Source organism: Aquarana catesbeiana, linkage group LG10 (assembly GCF_042186555.1).
Source record: "Aquarana catesbeiana isolate 2022-GZ linkage group LG10, ASM4218655v1, whole genome shotgun sequence".
NCBI classification, from domain to species: domain Eukaryota; kingdom Metazoa; phylum Chordata; class Amphibia; order Anura; family Ranidae; genus Aquarana; species Aquarana catesbeiana.
This window is the reverse complement of record NC_133333.1, coordinates 60,648,300-60,660,770: the sequence shown is the minus strand read 5'-3', so window position 1 is coordinate 60,660,770 and position 12,471 is coordinate 60,648,300. Positions and strand designations below refer to the sequence as shown.

Genomic DNA, 12,471 nt, shown 5'->3' with positions numbered 1-12,471 from the left:
GGTCCACTTGAGCTGCTCCCATAAGAGTTAGCATATACATTCACTTATACCTTTTCTTGATTTTCTCTGGTATCTCCCTTTCAAGGGTAAATTTCGATATTTGGGTTTGCTGCACCTACCATACACGTTGTTGATTTATGCTTTTTCTTTTCTTTGTGTCTCGCTTGAGTTGCAAGCTCCATTTACTGTTACCATCAAGGGCTGTATTGTTACCCATTTACCAGCTTTAAGCTGCAGTTGTGACCAACTGCTGAAATGTTCTCATCTCAACTCCTAAGGGAATTTTATTTTTTTGCAGATTCATACTTGCCTAGGTGGATGCGGCATCGGTCCGATGCTGCATCTGTCCCCTGACGCCTCTGTACTGAGAACTAAGCCCGCTCTGTGCCCCCGGTGAGAGGGGCCCCGCTCTGTGCCCCCGGTGAGAGGGGCCCCGGTTTGCTCCTCAGTGAGGGGCCTCAGGTCTGCGCCCCCCGTGAGGGGCCTCCGGTATTTGTCCCCTGTGAGGGGTCCCCGGTATTTGAGGGGCCCTGGTCTGCGCCCCCTTAGGGGCTCTGTTTTGTGCCCCCTGTAAAGGGGCCTTGGTCTGTGCCCCCGTGAGGGGCCTCGGTCGATATCCCATATATGGACATCGGGCGGGGGTTCCAGTTGGTGGCCCCCTCCCCCTGTGTTTTTTGGTTTAGCGCTTAGGCATATAGCCTAGTATATGGCACCCCTGCCCTCCCCTCCCCCTCTGTCTCCTATCTGGCTCTGAGGACATGGCCCACCTTGCGGGGTGGTGACCACGCTCCCTATCTTGTCAGGGAGTGAGAATGACTGCAGTAGGGCACGAAAAAGCGCTGGTTATCGCACTTATTACATCCTGTGCAGAAACCTTTCAAGGATGCAACGGTGGCTACGGCGGAGAGATGATACCTCATAAGCCGTCTTGCGTGGCGAAAGCGTTCCCTTTTCCCTTTTATCTGACAATATTGTCCTTGAAGACTGGGAGGGTCTAGAGTGCATTTGTGTTTCCAAAAAGAAAAAGAAAAAATTCCCTTGTCTTTGCTGCATTGCCGGGCCTATGGTCTAGGCACTGCAGTATGTCAGCTACGCCTCTTGGCCGTAGTTCTTCTGGTTGCTGAGCTTCTAAGGTCTCTTCAGTGGTGCTTAGACAGGTATTTTGGGGGGCTACCCTGGATGTCAATACTTCCAATGGGCGTCTACTGCCGGACCGCTTCTGTCCTCCGCGGGGGGGATGTACAAGCTCCGTTGCTGCAGAGCGTGGTTGTCACGGTTCCCGTGTCAGGAACAGTTTAAGACCCTGACCTGCCTTGTGTGGGTACAGTAGGTCAGGATGGAGTCTGTTAGCACGGCGGTAGCACCCCTTCATCATGGGGACCCTCTGGTTTCTATCGACATCACAAATGCTTGTTTATGCATTTCGTTATGTGCCGACTCCAGCACTTCCTCAGTTTTGCTGTGGGTGCGGCGCATGATCAGTGCATAGTTTGGCCATCACTCCTCGGGTATTCGCGAGGTGCTGGCCCTGGATCGGGCACGGTTGCATCTGTGGGGGTTTGCAGTTCTGGCTGCCTGGACCATCTTTTGCCACTCCTCGGCTACCCCGAGGGGCAATGTAGTTTCTCTACAGACCTTGACTGATTTCAGTAGGCATCTATACTATCTGAAGTCTGCTTGGGCCCTTCCAGACCATCGGATTATCTAAGCCCGAGCTTCAGCTCTGGCCAGCGTGTTTTCTTCTCTTGGACAAACTCCAGAAGTTGCATGCCGCGTTTTTTATTTTTCTGTCCGGCAGATAGACCCTCTACAGACCTGCGTGTGGGTGTTGGGTAGATAGATATACTTTATATACTTTATTGTCTTTGTATACAAACAACAAAATTTTTCCGGGTACTCTTTACAGCAGCAATAAAACATTTCTCAACAAAACCACACATACATACTCCTAGCACATGCCCACATATCTATTTAAATATATCAAAATATAAAATGTTTTTTAAAAATAAATAAATAAAAGAATATTAGAATTCTAAATAAAATTCCTAAAACACTGTACTTGATGGGATTATGGACAATACGGCCCTAGGGAAAAAACTATGCTTTAACCACTTCAATACCGGGCCTATTCTGGCACTTCTCTCCTTCATGTAAAAATCATAATTTTTTTGCTAGAAAATTACTCAGAACCCCCAAACCTTATATATGTTTTATTTTTTAGCAGACACCCTAGGGAATAAAATGGCGGTCATTGCAACTTTTTATCTCACATGGTATTTGCGCAATAATTTTTCAAACGCCTTTTTTTTGGAAAAAAAACAGTTTCATGAATTAAAAAATAACAAAACAGTAAAGTTAACCCAATTTTTTTGTATAATGTGAAAGATGATGTTATGCCGTGTAAATAGATCCCTAACATGTCATGCTTTAAAATTGCGCACAATCATGGAATGGCGCCAAACTTCATTACTTAAAATTCTCCATAGTTGACGCTTTAAAATTTTTTACAGGTTACCAGTTTAGAGTTACAGAGGAGGTCTCATGCTAGAATTGTTGCACACACTCTAACGCACGCGGCGATACCTCACATGTGTGGTTTGAACGGTATTTACATATGTGGGCGGGCTTACATGTGCGTTCCCTTCTGAGCGCGAGCTACCGGGGACAAGGGGGTTTTACTTTTTTTTTTTTTTTTTTTTATTATTTTTTTTTTTTTTATTTTACTTAATTTTTTTATATTTACACTTTTTTTACATTTTTTTTATTACTTTTATTCTTATTACAAGGAATGTAAACATCTCTTGTAATAGGAATCTATGTGTCGGGTCCTCTTTATGGAGAGATGTGGGGTCAATAAGACCCCACATCTCTCCTCCAGGCTGGAAAGCATGAGATGGGGAAGAAAAATTCACTGATCTCATGCTGACAGCCGCAATCGCGGCTTAGTTTATTTCTGGGTACCCGGGCGTGACGTCATAACGTCACGCCCGGGCCTCCGACGGTCATAGAGATGACTGGTGACCATCTGGTCACCGGAAATCTCTATCCTCATCCGGCGTCGGCCGATTCTTTCTCCGGGCCCCCGATGGCACGGGAGAGCCCAGAGAAGCACCAGATGGAGGGGGGGTGTCCCCTCCCATTGCCTATAAGAACGATCAAGCGGCGGAACTGTCGCTGTGATCGTTCTTATCGTGCAAAGAATGATATCTGGATGATGCCTCTAGCTGCAGGCATCATTCAGATATCCCCCCTAAAAGTCAAGGACGTCATTTTACTATGGCCTGGTATTGAACTGGTTAAGCGATTAGTGTGCGTTTTAAGTGTTCTATATATTTCCCTAATGGCAATGGGACAAACACACTGTAACCTGGGTGGGTTGGATCAATACAAATATCTTTTGCCCGATTTTTTAATCGGCTGGCATATGCTGTGTCCAAATTCGGTAGCTCTGTTCCCATGATCCGCTGTGCTGTTTTCACCACAGGAGAGAGGCACTTCTTATCCTCCGCCCTGCAGCTGGCATACCACACTACAGCGCAGTGAAGAATACTCTCAATGGTACAATGATAGAAATTGACCAGAAGCCTTAAGGGCAATCCAGCCTGCTTCAGTCTCTGAAGGAAAAACAGTCTCTGCTGCGCTTTTTTCACTAGAAAGGTCTGAGAGTTTCTACCTTTTTGAAACGATTCCATTTGCACAGTTTCATACAAGCTCCCTTTGGGGAGATCCTGGCATGAGACAAATGCCCGAGGTCTCGGGACAATCGCATTCAGCTGAGTTAGCAAACCAGGGTACCCTGGTCTGGTGGCTCGCTATCTGGTTCTTTGGCGGAATAAATCCTTTCTTCCCTTGTATTAAACAGGGTGACCACCAATTCCAGTCGGTCCAGGTAGGATGTCCTGGGACTGAGCTCTGCTCCCGGTCATTGTACGCTGGTGGAATCCGGACTACCAGGTAATATCCTGGAACTTCGATCGATCAGGCTAAGTCTGGATCATGAAAGGATCGACTTCGGGGACTCCCGGTACGGTTCTAGTCAGACAAGGCAACCATGATGGCTTATGCCCTTCGCCAGGGCGGGTCAAATAGGCTGTGGCGGCCCTGGCTGTTGCCAGTATTCCCCAGTGAAATATAAAAAAATTTAAATAAAATAACAGCGCTCGCAAAAATTATATTTTGGTTATCGTGTTGCAGCTGCTGGATACAAGTGCTATGACTTTAGTGCTAAATAAAACAAAAAACCTGCGCTGGCAACTCACCATAAAAAATAAATAATATATAAAAGAAGTATATATAATTCATGAAATATACAAGTGCACAAATAATGTGGACTGTGTGAGATTGGAAGAAGAGCCACTTAAAAGCTATGCGACTCAAAAAAATCCAATGTCGCTACACCAGTGCAATTAGAAAATGTGACATATAAATTGTCATTCATGACCAAAAACACAGGTGTAAAAATAATGATAAATCATGATGCAATAAAATGTGCAAAAAATGGTGTGGACTGTGTGAAATTGGCAAAAAAACCACTAGGAACTATGCGACTAAAGAACAATTGTATGTCGCTACTCTGGTGCAATTCAAAAAGTGTGACATATAAATTGACATTCGTGACCACAATTTTGGGTAAAGAAACCTCTTAAAAGACAAATGCCAAATGATATATAAAGAAAATAAATGTAAACATAAATTTCTATTGACGGAGAGTCCTTTACATCAAGGTGTTTCTTCACAAAAACATTCAAGCTTTTCAATCCGCACACTAGGTCTGGGCATGAAGATAGGCTAGTGCTGGTAGTGGTTATGAAGAAACTTTGGGAACCACAAATCTCACGTTCCACCAAAAAAAGAGGAGAATGGATATAGTGTAAAAACCTATGGCACAGTGAGATCATCTGCGCATATAAGCGCTACTCACGGAACCGATGTGCAGAGCAGGCATTCAGATATTCCGTCGGTGTTCGCTACTGAACGGCGTGCGTTCCACCAACTCCAGGAAGTGATGTCACTGGTTCTCAGATTCACAGGCGTAAGCAGGATGTTGCGTCAACGCGTTTCGCCCCTCCCCAGGGCGTTATCAAAGACTGATAACGCCTTGGGGGTGGGGCGAAACGCGTCAACGCAACATCCTGCTTACGCCTGTGAATCCGAGAACCAGTGACATCACTTCCTGGAGTTGGTGGAAACACACGCCGTTCAGTAGCGAACACCGACGGAATGTCTGAATGCCTGCTCTGCACATCGGTTCCGTGAGTAGCGCTTATATGCGCAGATGATCTCACTGTGCCATAGGTTTTGACACTATATCCATTCTCCTCTTTTTTTGGTGGAACGTGAGATTTGTGGTTCCCAAAGTTTCTTCATAACCACTACCAGCACTAGCCTATCTTCATGCCCAGACCTAGTGTGCGGATTGAAAAGCTTGAAGTCTGTTGAATGTTTTTGTGAAGAAACACCTTGATGTAAAGGACTCTCCGTCAATAGAAATTTATGTTTACATTTATTTTCTTTTTATATCATTTGGCATTTGTCTCTTAAGAGGTTTCTTTACCCACAATTGTGGTCACGAATGTCAATTTATATGTCACACTTTTTGAATTGCACCAGAGTAGCGACATACAATTGTTCTTTAGTCGCATAGTTCCTAGTGGCTTTTTTGCCAATTTCACACAGTCCACACCATTTTTTGCACATTTTATTGCATCATGATTTATCATTATTTTTACACCTGTGTTTTTGGTCATGAATGACAATTTATATGTCACATTTTCTAATTGCACTGGTGTAGCGACATTGGATTTTTTTGAGTCGCATAGCTTTTAAGTGGCTCTTCTTCCAATCTTACACAGTCCACATCATTTGTGCACTTGTATATTTCATGAATTATATATACTTCTTTTATATATTATTTATTTTTTATGGTGAGTTGCCAGCGCAGGTTTTTTGTTTTATTTAGTATTCCCCGGTGGGCAGAACATTTCGTCCGGCCCTTTTCCGGTGTATGCATTCCAGGAATGGAATGCTGACAAGCAGATACCTCAGTTGGTGAGGGTTGGACCACGGAAGGGGCCCTTCACCGGGCCATGTTTCTTCGGGTTTGTTCCTGCTGGGACACTCATGAGGTAGTTCTCTTGGTGTCCTGCTTCAACTGGACGGTACCAAGTGTTGTATATGTTGTAATATGTTCACCGATTTATGTGGGACATTGTTGTGTGTATGTACACATGCAGTCAATGTTGACCAGGCCAGAATGACAATGACAGAATGGTTGATTTGTCCAACTGAATTTTAACAGCTGAAGACTCTTTGATGTGTTAATCTTATGCAAGTCTATTTGAACATCTCAAAGGGTATTCAGGTGGTATCTGTTAATCTAATCTAATTACATATATCTAAAGGGGACTTGTTGATGTTGATATGCGGGAGTGCAAATTGGGGTGGTTCACGGTTGTTCACGGCTGGGGGTTGTTGTCTGTTTGATAGACTAAAGCTTATCAAAGTCCTAAATTGAAACGGCCAATCAAATTGCTCAGCCATTCAATGCCTGGTGAATATAACAGGGCATTCAGTCTATAGTTTAAGGTGAGGCTTGTCTGTGTATGCACACAGACCTATGAACATGGGGTTCTGAATTATATCTACTCTGTCGGATTTTTTTGTCATCTGTGGACTTTGGACTTTGTTCTGTGTTGGAAGTCAATAAAGTGCATCTCTCTGGAAGAATTGGGTTGCTGCGGAAGAGTACTTACATCATCATTATAATAATACCTAAATATTAATTATCATACCCACTCTACATCATATCACCCAGTATATATTAATATACCCGATCACTACACCAAGGTTTCTGGTAAAGTCACGGGTTGCTCTGGTGGCCCATGGGGCCAGTGACGTTTCCCTATGCCTTTCCTCCTCTCCAGTTTCTGTTGTGGCTTTTACACAGGATCATGGCTGCGGGGGTTCCGGTCATTCTATTATCCCCGGATGGGTCCAGTCGGTCTGGGTACGCTGACCGGGTGCGCCTGGTCGCTGGCGTTCCTTGTCGACTGCCTCTCAAGAAGGATCTATGGTCACAGGGCCATTCTTCCATCCTGCCTTAGAGTCACTGGTTTTAATGGCCTGGCTGTGTTGAGCCAGGTGCGGCAGTTCCGACACTGTTGATGGCTAGGGAGTCCATCTTCTAGGAGGTTTTAACCTCCGGGTGTGGAGAGCGCATGTATCCTGGTGCGAATCACCGGGCATTCATCCTTGTTCTTTCTAGGTGGCTCCAATTCCGACCCCCATTTATCGGGGTTTAGCAGGAATGCGCCTTGAGTACCATCGAGGGCCAGGTGTCAGCCTGGGTGGTCATCTTCAGCATCCCCTGGTTTCGCGCTCCCTAGTGCATACCTTTATTCAAGGGGTTAAATGTCTGTTGCCACCGGCGTGTTTTTTTTGATACCGCCGTGGGATCTGAACTTGGTGTTTTCGGTTCTCCAGGAGCCACTCTCTCCCTCTCCCAAAATATCGGGAGATTCTACTGCTTACTCTGTCTCGGTAGGTGGCCTCTTGGTGGCTTTCACCTCTGCTCACAAGGTGTCGAAAAGGGTGGCGTTATCTTCTTGTTCACCTTACCCAGGTTTAGGCGGTGCTTCGCCTTTTTCTATAGTTCCGTCCCTGGGTTTCCATTTGAACAAGGACATGGTGTTTCCTTTCTTGCGTCCCTGGCAACACATCCCAAGGAATTTGCCTTATCTGCCCGGGATGTGGTTTGGGGGATTCAGTTGTATTTGCCAGCCACTGAGTCTTTTGGAGGTCAGGCTCTCTGTACTCATGGACAGCCCAAGAAAGGGGCTGTCTGCTTCTTCGGCGACCTTCTTCTGGATGGATCAGATGATGACTCTGGGCTATTCTTCCAGGAATCGGGTTCCTACTTTCCCAGTTATGGTGCATTCTTCTCGGGCGCCTAGTGCGTCTTGGGCCTTCTGTCTTGAGGCGTTTGTGGCGCTTTTTTTCACAAGTTCTACGAAGTGGAGGGGTTGGCATCTGCGGGTGCCTTTTTTGGCAACAAGCTTTTTGCAGGCTGCTGTTAAGAGGATCTAATCCCTCTTGAAGGGGTATCGTTCAGGTTGGGTTTCAGCTGGTCCTGTGTGAAGCTCCTGTTAGCTGGTTGGCTTTTGTGTTAGCCTTTGGATTTTTCGCTGTCCCACCCCTCATGTTTAGCACTGCTTTGGGACGTCCCTACCGTTCTGAATAAAGAAGGCTGTGTCTGTCAATGAACGAATGAGAAAATAGGATTTTTTACTTACTGTAAAATCAGTTTTTCTGAGTTCATTGACAGACACAGCACCCACCCCTCTATGGAGTTTTTTGATACTTCTATTACTGCTTGCTACTAAACTGAATACCTAGAGCAGGGAGGGGGATATGTACTGATGGAGGACAGCCCATGGGCATAGCCAGGGGTTGTTTTTTTGTTCTGCCTAGTCCTACTCCTGCAGAGATGATATAACCCTACCGTTCTGAATAAAGAAGGCTGTGTCTGTCAATGAACTCAGAGAAACGGATTTTACGGTAAGTAAAAAATCCTATTTTTGTTTCACCACTCCCACAACTTCTGTTTCCAGGCTCCACAGCCTTGACTCCCTGTTCACCTGTAATCTCTAGGGCTCAAATTCTGCCAAACACTCAAACAAGCCTATCTTTGTATGAAGCTGTACCCCACTTTTCAAAGTGGATCGATTGTTAGCCTTTGTGAACTCTTGAATAGCTTGCATCTTAGATGTTCAGGATGTTGTTTCCAGGGGCTACAAGCTTTCCTGTGTCACAGTCCTGATTATCAGATCTCTATGTATCCTCCTTGGGTCAGCTGGGATCATGGTGTCATTGCTACAGTTCCTGTGGCAGAACAGTTCCAGCTGTTTTACTCCAACCTATTCAATTTCCATAACTTCTTCCTTTACCAGGAAGACTTTCTGGCTTTTGTGGACACCAAGGAGGCATACCTCTATGTTCTTATCTTTCCAATTCATTGCCATTTCCTGTGCTTTGCTTTGGGTCACCTGCATTTCCAGTTCATGCCCCTGCCCTTTGGCCTCTCATCTGCACCTCTGGTGTTCATCAAGGTGCTTGCCCCAGTACTAGTCCCACTTCAATCGCTTGGCATCTCCAGTGTGGGATACTTAGATGAACCTGTTGAGGAAACAGTCAGCACAGACTAGCTGCACGATTCTGGCCAAAATGAGAATCACAATTTTTTTGCTTAGCGTAAAAAGATCACGATTCTCGCGACTTTCACAATATACAAAAAAAATTGGGCTAACTTTACTGGTTAATTTTTTGTTTTTTTGTTCATTAAAGTAATTTTTTCCCAAAAAATTGCATTTGAAAGACCGCTGCACAAATACAGTGTGACATTAATAATTGGAACAACCACCATTTTATTCTCTTGGGTCTCTACTAAAAAAATATATATAATGTTTGGGGTTTCTAAGTAATTTTCTAGCAAAAAAAATATATATATATTTTAACTTGAAACCAACAAGTGTCAGAAAAAGGTTTAGTGTTTAAGTGGTTAAACTTTCCTCACTTCCTCACAGGTCTATTCCATTGACAAATCGTTACAATGTTTAGACTTAAGTTTCACTGCTAAAGAATGTTGTGATTCTTGGCAGACTGCCCAGATTTTCTCTTCTTTTCTTTTGACAGCTGTGGCTTAAGAAGAGCAGAGAGAATTCTTTGCATAGACAGAATCGTGAAACACTTTTTTCAAGATCGCAAGGGGAAAAAATAGCGATAACGATTCTTGACGATTAATCATGCAGCTCTAGCACAGACTCTGTTTGGCAACGTTGTTGTTACATACCAGATGTTATAGCACTTTGTATGGATCATGGACCTTCAGACATTGTTGATGGAACTGACTCATCGCTTGGACCAAGTTGTTGGCACAGCTCAGTACATTAAAAATATTTAAAAACATTAAACTCTCTGATCTCAGATCAGTCCAATCTCAGTCATTCAAATATCTGCCCTTGTACAAAACTCCTAGGTCTAATGATAGTCTCTTTCAGGACAGTCCCATTTGCCCATTTTCACTACAGACCTCTCTACTACGCAACATTCTGTCACCATCAAGCAGGTCCCTGGACAGCCCAATCCATTTGGCAAAACTAGTTTGGTAGCTCAGGAATCCAAAAGCACTTCTTTCAACTCTTTTAGAAAATCTTTACAAGGAATACTAGCCTGTTGGGCTGGGGAGAAGTTCTCAGAAGAATCTTATCTCCCAACATCCTGGAGCTTTGGGGGTGTCTGCAGCATAGGACCATCTTCCTGGAAGGTCATCTGATCCAGGTTCAGTCATGCAACACCTGGGTAGTGGTGTAAATAAACTATTAGGGAGGAAAATAAAGTATTGCTGTGGAAACAGATACATTTGAACATGCTTTGTCTTCAGGTACAAGGATGGATGAAAAAAAGACAGGTTTATCTAGTTCAATCTGTCTGTGTGTGTGATTTTTAGCCTCTAACAATTCCCATAGCCCTGTATATTCTGCATCCTGAGGAAGACATCTGAACGCTTTTTTTTTAAATTATCAACATTGTCAGCTACTACCACTTTCTTGGGAAGGGAGTTTTACATTTTAACTGCTAACAGTAGAGAACCCTTTCCACATTAAATATTAAACTGCATTACCTCTAACCTCAAATTGTGGCCATGTGTCCTCTGCAGGGACCTTGGAAGTTTATTACAGTTATTGGAGTCACTTTTAATATATTTTTACACCGTAATCATATCCACCCTTAAAGTGATACCAAGCACACACTGTTTAATTTACATTATCCCATCTCTTTCTGTATATGGATAATGGCACTGTAATTATTTTAATAACAAAAATATCTAAGTACCTTTTTCCTAATCGATATACAACTGTCACATGACCCAAACAGCCTATCTGTAGGGGAACATAAGCAGGAGGAGCTTCTAGTCCTCTGCTGCTGGTCACATGTTAAAAAAAAAAAAAAAAAAACAGCCTTTGGATACAGATTAAAAACAAAGAATATCAATAAACTGTTTTAAATGATCACACAAATATGTATTTGAAATAAAATCTTTATTATTTTTTAACAATAACATGGTGTGGGTGGATTTATCCTCCAGCTTGTATCTTAGAATAACAGGGAGGAGAAGCCTTCATCAATCTACATGTAATATCCCATCCCAAATGTTTTTAGCTAGTTAGTGGGCATGGAGGAGGAGGGAAACTGAGCATGTGCAGAGTTGCCAACACTGCTCTACAAAATCCCCAACTGCATTGGGGACAAGATCAAAAGGTGGAGCTTGAGAACAGCAGGATCAACCAGTGAGTAATAACAGCATGTAATACAGAATTTATTGATAGTGTTTTATGATGTGGCTTTAGTGACACTTTAAGAGCCCTTTTTCCAGAGTGAATAACTAATCTATGTAATCCATCCACATAGCTCAGATCCTCATCCCCTTATTCATTTTGTTGCCCATAGCTGTACTCTTTTATGCATGGCTAATGAAGCCCAGGTTCTATTATTTCCCTGTGACTCTGTGGGATCTAAATCTGTTTTTCTGTCTGCATTTTATAATCTATTTGTGGAGTGTATGTATATATAATATATTTTTTTTTTTTTTTTGCACACCATTTTGGAATTGACCATGTGGTTAAAAGGGTGCTGAACTCCTGAATGGTCACGGTGTACGACATGAGTAAGATGCACTATATTGTCAAAAGTATTGTGATACCTGCCTTTACACACACACACACACACACACAAACTTTAATGGCATCCCAGTCTTAGTCCATATGGTTCAATGCTGAGCTGGCCCACCGCTTGCAGCTATAACAGCTTCAATTCTTCTGGGAAGGCTGTCCACAAGGTTTAGGAGTGTGTCTATGGGAATGTTTGACCATTCTTCTGGAAGCGCATTTGTGAGGACGGGCACTGATGTTGGATGAGAAGGCCTGACTCGCAGTCTCCTCTCCAATTAATCCCATGGATGATCTATCGGGTTGAGGTCACGACTCTGCAGGCCAGTCAAGTCCTCCACTCCAAACTCGCTGATCAATGTCTTTTATGGACCTTGCTTTGTACACTGGTGCACAGTCATGTTGCAACAGGAAGGGGCCATCCCCAAACTGTTGCCACAAAGTTGGGAGCATGAAATTGTCCAAAATGTCTTGGTATTCTGACGCCTTAAGAGTTCCCTTCACTGGAACTAAGGGGCCCCACACCATAATCCCCCCCCCCCCCCCCCCCCTCCACCAAATGATTTGGACCAAAGCAAGGTTCTTAAAGTCATGGATGAGTGACTTCTGGATTTCAGACAGGCTCTGATCGCATACCGCTCTGCTGACATTTGCCGATCCATAAAGGTGCATGGAGCATCCGATCAGGTCCGCCTGAAAAACTAACAGGTGGACCTAATTGGAGCGCCCGTGTGAAAGGGGCCTCATC

At 43.9% G+C, this 12,471-nt stretch overlaps 1 protein-coding gene across 2 annotated transcripts in view; it reads left to right on the top strand.

Moving 5' to 3' along the window:
- MED25 (mediator complex subunit 25) overlaps positions 1–12,471 on the top strand; it is a 328,200-nt gene that overhangs the window by 252,257 nt on the left and 63,472 nt on the right. The window lies entirely within an intron of this gene.